Below are 6,000 nucleotides of genomic sequence, written 5' to 3'. Positions count from 1 at the left end.
AGGCGAGTGGTAAATCCTCCTTTTCTTTGTGAAAACCACACAAATGTGACTGGCTGCTTTACTGGACACCAGACATCTGATAACGACAGGCTATCAATATCTGTATTGTGACATAATTATGTAGTCTATCATTCATTAGTTGTATACAGCCACTATTATAATTGTTCAGTGTACTTGTCATTTTCAAGGGCAACAAAACAAAATGTCTATGATGTCCTCAGAGTCACAGTCAATATATTTTGCAGTGGAGGAAGAAGTACTCAGATCCTTTACTTATGTAGTAGGAATGCCATGTCCTAAAGATACTCCATTACAATTCAAATGTAAATGGCGTATCTTACTTAAGTCAAAGCACAAAAGTAGCCTATCAGCAATATGTATTCAATGTATCAAAAGTAGAGAAGTATACTAAATATATTATGCAGAATGGCTCCTCTCACATTGTTATATTATTATAGAATACTATAGTATTTTTTATTTATCACTTCGAAATATTAATTTAAGTTTGTCAATGCGGAGCCAATTTGAGATTCTTAATTGGGTAAATGAGTATAGTACTGCATCATATATAAGCATATCACATGTTTTACTTATTTAAAAAGTAACTAGTAACTCTAGTGTTGAATAAGTGAAGTGAAGTAAAAAGTACAATGTTGTTTCTCTGAAATGTAGTGGAGTAGCATTATAAAGTAGAAGAGAATGGAAATGTCTAAATGTTATTTAAGTACAGTGCTTAAGTGAATGTCTCTCCAGCAGTCCACAAGAGATGACCTCCTCTAGCGTCTTGCATGACTTCTGTTATGTTCAGGTTTAAGCAGTGATTTGTGTGTATACTATACAGTACAGGATAGCCCAGGCATGTGTCTTGTTGGGACCCAGCAGCTAATTTTCCCCTTAGGCCCCACAAGCAGATTAATCTGGCTATATATATCCTATAGAATTTGAAGGATAGCATCTTTTCTTTGTTGCAGCAGATTTGCAGGCATTTACAGGGCAGACAGTAAGGCTACCACCAAGGAATGTGAGATAGGTAATCCCGTTCAACAAAAACAAAAGCTCACACTATCACCATGCTGTCATGCCATGCCATAACTAGGTGTGAGCTGGTAGTTTTCTGAGGAGCTGTCGAAATGTGTTATTGTACAGGGGGTCTTAATAAATACTCTTACTCTCATCAACCCACTTGTTTATCCAATAGTCTGATTTGTCTCAGAAAAACAACTTTACACATAATCCGTTCATAAAATGTGTCTTCAGCCATCAGTAAAGTGCCAAATTGTAATTCCATGTTTTGTGTCATGCAGTGATAGTTGGAAAGTACTTTTTCTTTGCTTTACTTCATGCACGTCAATGTTTGTAGGAAAAAAAAAAAATCAGGTTTTGTTGTCTTTCATATTTGACACTGTATCTACAGTACACACGGTCAAGATAAGTTTACATAATTCAGTGTGGGTGTACGTACATATACTCTTGATAAACATTGTATGTGCTTTCCCTCAGTGGAATTGATTAACTTCATAACATAAGACAATCATAACAAATCTAAGCTTTTATATATAAGCATTGTTCTCCTCTTTCTTTTCTCCAATTGTTTTATTGTATGTATACTGTATCTACCTGTGGAATCCACCATGCCTTGCTTCTCTTAACTATACCTCTCCATGACAGGAATGCTATATGGAGGAACGCGTCTCAGCAGGTTAGCGTAGCTTGTACCGAAATACACGTTTGAGTTAAATTAATTAGCATCCATCATAACAGCAAAGTAGGACAGTGAAACATCTGGAGCGGGTGGTGGAAGTTTCTCAAGTTCCTTCATGCAAGATAAAGTTGATTCATAAGTATCAAGTTGACTCAAATAACTGTTTTCATTAATAGCTTGTTCTTCGAACTTGTGCTGCACCAGTAGTTTCTATTTCACATACTGGGGAGTAAAGGCATCTTATAGGGTCAATTCACCCCAAAACACATTTTTATTTGTGACCTTTTCATCTGACAAATGCAACATAAAAAAAATCTCTTTTGGTATTGATAAATCACAGACCTCGCTGTGAAAACTGTCAACTATCCGTCTCCAAGCAGAAGAAGAAAACAAGATAAATGGTGAATTATCATGATGATAATTTATTTTATGAGTTTTTCAAATGCCATTTTACAATGAGTCATAGGCCTTTTTAGATATAGATATTGCACTCTGGGGAAAATATATTGTATATTTTGTAGGCAAAGAGACATTACAGTGATTCAGATTAGAATAACTTCACTCTTACTACACCCTCCATGTCACAATAAGTCGATGATGAAACCAGCAAGAGCCCTATGAGAAGGCTTGTGATGACTGCAGACTGGACATGCGTTGACAAATTCCTGTGTGTCCTCTTCCAGAGTGGCCCACCAGAATCTCTGCTGCAGAACCCCTTGAGTGCATTGGATCCCTGCGTGGCAGGAGAGTCAGGAGCTGTGGGCCCACAGAAGGACATCGGACCTCAGGGCCTGGGGCACAAACAGCCGATTAGGAGGGCAGGTGCTAGGACCGGGCTGGTCCTCTAGGGCGGCCTTTACCCTTTCCTCTACCTCCCAGGTGTGGCGATCACAGGGGAGGCCGGGAGGATTGTGTCAGGTACTCTGGTGAATTCCCCTCCCTCCCCAAACTGACGAGACAAGGCGTTGGCCTTGAGGTTCCGGGAACCAGGGCGGTAGGAGAGAGAACAATTAAATCTAGTAAAAAAACAGAGCCCATCTGGCTTGACGGGAGTTTAGTCTTCTGGCCGACTGAATATATTCCAAGTTCTTAACCGCCAGCAGTTCCCGGTTCCCTACGTTGTAGTTCCTCTCTGCCGGAGTCAACCGTCCTGAGAAGAAGGCCCAGGGGTGAAGTTTGTAATCGTTGACAGCTCGCTGGGAAAGGATGGCTCCCACCACCACATCGGAGGCATACACCTCCACGACAAATTGTCCTTCCTGGTCTGGTACTTGAAGGATGGGGGCGGAGGTAAACCGGACTTTAAGCTTCTGAAAAGCCTCCTCAGCTGAGGACAACCACTGGAACGGGACCTTAGAAGAGGTTAAGGCCGTGAGTGGGGCAGCCACGGTGCTATAGCCGCGGATGAATCTTCGGTTGAAGTTGGCGAACCCCAGGAATCGTTGCAGCTGTTTGCGAGTGTCCGGAACAGGCCATGAAGTGACAGCTGTCACCTTAGTGGGGTCCATCTGTAGACTCCCCTGTCCCACTATATATCCCAGGAAGGAGACAGGAGGTGTGAAATTTGCACAGTGCAAACAGAGTTATCTAGGAGACGCTGGACAGCCTGGACATGATGTACATGTTCCTTCAGGATCTTGGAGAAGATTAGAATGTCATCCAGATAAATGAACACGTGTCTGTTCAACATATCCCAAAGCACGTCGTTCACCAAGGCCTGGAAAACAGATTATGCATTGGTAAGGCCAAAAGGCATTACCAAATATTCATAGTGTCCAGATGAGGTATTGAAAGCAGTCTTCCATTCATTTCCCTCCCGGATCCGGACCAAATGGTAGGCGTTTCTTAAATCTAACTTGGTGAAAATAGTCGCACCCTGTAGCAAGTCAAAGGTGGAGGTGGTGAGCGGCAGAGGATAGCGGTTCTTTACTGTCATGTCATTTATGCCCCAGTAGTCGATGCAGGGCCTCAGTGACTTATCTTTCTTCTCCACGAAGAAGAGGGACGGATAATCCCAGCCGCCAGAGAGTCGTTAATAGAAGCCTCCATGGCCCCTCTCTCAGGCATGGCCAGGGAGTACAGGCGACCCTTGGGTGGGGACGAGCTGGGGTGCAGGTCAATAGTGCAGTCATATGGTCGGTGAGGGGGCAGGGAGGTTGCCTTTGCCTTACTGAAAGTCAAGGTATTCAGTAGGTACCCCTGTCAGATCCGGAGCCTGGCTGGAAGACGTGAACCGCTGAGGTGCGGTGGCATGCTTCAGGCAGACCTGATGACAGGGGGAACTCCACCCCAAGATGGTCCCTGTCGTCCAATCAATATTGGGCTTGTGGCGGCGGAGCCACGGGTAGCCCAGGATCAGGGGAATCTGGGGAGACCGTAGGAGGTGGAACTGGATGGTCTCATGGTGCTTTCCGGACAGCAGCATGTGGACAGGTACAGTCCGATGAGTTACCGTCCCCAGAAGATGGCCGTCTAATGCGTTGACTGGAACAGGACGAGGTAAGGAACCCGATGTATTCCCAACTGTAGAGAGAGATCTTCATCAATACTGCTAACGTCTGCACCAGAGTCAATGAAGACCGCTAGGGCCTGCGAGCTCTCCGGTAGGAGCAGCCGGGTGTGGCTCAGGGGTCTTTGAGTGGGGACAAGTCTTGGGGTTTGGCCCTGCCTTTCACACAAAATGGCCTGTCTGGCCACAGTAGAGGCACAGATTACCCTGGCGGAGATGTTCGCGTTCCTCTGAGGTGAGGCTGGTGCGGCCCACCTGCATGGGCTTGGCCCCCTCTGGGTTTGGCTCTGCAGAGACACGAGGATCCCCAGACACACCTGGAAGCCGGGATGTAGAACAATGATCTGCTCCCTCCCGTCGTCTGTTCTGGATGCACCGGTCCAACCTGGAAGTGAGTTTGATTAACCCATCCAGTGAACATGGCATATCAAAAGACACAAGTTCATCCTTTATATAATCCTTTATATAATCCGATAGGCCTCGAAGGTAGGTGTCGTACTGGGCCGCAGAGTTCCAGTTACTCAGGCGGCCTCTGGTGCGAAAATCAATGGCATAATCCACAACAGTTCCATTACCTTGGCTTAAACTCAAAAGTCCTCCGGTGGCGTCTGGGCCCAAAGAGGCTGGCCCAAACACCTTCCGCAGCTCCATGGAAAAAGCCAGGAAGGACGAGCAGGCGGGTGTCTGTTGCTCCCACTGGCTCTACTGGTCAGATGGCTTATGGTGAAAGCAACCTTAGCTCCCTCGGAAGCGAAGGTGGATGGCTGCAGTGCGAACAGGATGGAACTGTTTGTTAGAAATGAGTTACAGCCCTCCGGCTCACCGGCGTATCGCTCTGGAGTTCCTACCCAGGGCTCCTGTGCGAATCCAAGCAGCGTGTGTGCGGGAACAGGTGGGAGGATGCGCCAGAGCTGCTTGCTGAGCCAGAGCCGCTGTTAGCTGCTACACCTGAGTGGCTAAGAAAGCTAATGCCTGCTCATGAGATGAGGATGACTGGCGTGCCTCCGCAGCTAATACGGCTATCGTCGCCTTGTGCATCTGGAGGGCCCCCTCAACCCTCTCGAGGCGGGCCTGCGTTGATGTGGGGTTCTGCTGTGATGTGGGGTGCACTGGGTCCATGACTGACCAGATTGTTCTGTCACAACAAGTCGATGATGGACCCAAGTGCAGCACACAGGAAACCAAGGATAATTGGTAATTACTTTTATTTGTAGTCAGGAATAGGTTATAGTCGAGTAAACAGATCCACAGCGGGATGATAATAATCCACAAGGACAAACCAATAGGTAGCAGGCAAGTGGTAAATCAGAGCCGGGCAGAGGATCGGGAAACAGGCAAGGCAGGTTGAAGAAATCCAGTCCGGGTCAGGAAACAGGCGAGGCAGACAGATCCAAAACAGGCTTGGTCAGGAAACAGGCAGGGTCGGCAACGAGAGATCTGTTTAGGGAAGAGCACTGGAAAGACTTGCATGATGTGGAGTACAATCTGGCAGTGAAGTGGAGGCCAGAGGAGGATTAAATACCAACTAGTCTTAATTGTTTGCAGCAGGGAAAGTCAGGTGAGCTGCAGAGGAGGCATGGCTAGCAGGTGAGTGAGGTGAGTGACACACTACTAGATGAGCAAGCCTTAAAGGAACAGAAACTGACACTCCACCTTGACCAAATCTCTTCTCCCCAAGATTTTGAGGGTCAAACAGGCCTCAACAGGCAGAATAATAATAATAATAAGGTTAACATACAAATAACAGTCTTTACTCTTGACCCGCAAAGCATAAAATCCAATGTTTGCT

The sequence above is a fragment of the Cottoperca gobio genome, chromosome 14 (genome assembly GCF_900634415.1).
Source record: "Cottoperca gobio chromosome 14, fCotGob3.1, whole genome shotgun sequence".
Lineage (NCBI taxonomy): Eukaryota > Metazoa > Chordata > Actinopteri > Perciformes > Bovichtidae > Cottoperca > Cottoperca gobio.
This window is presented reverse-complemented; position numbering follows the sequence as displayed.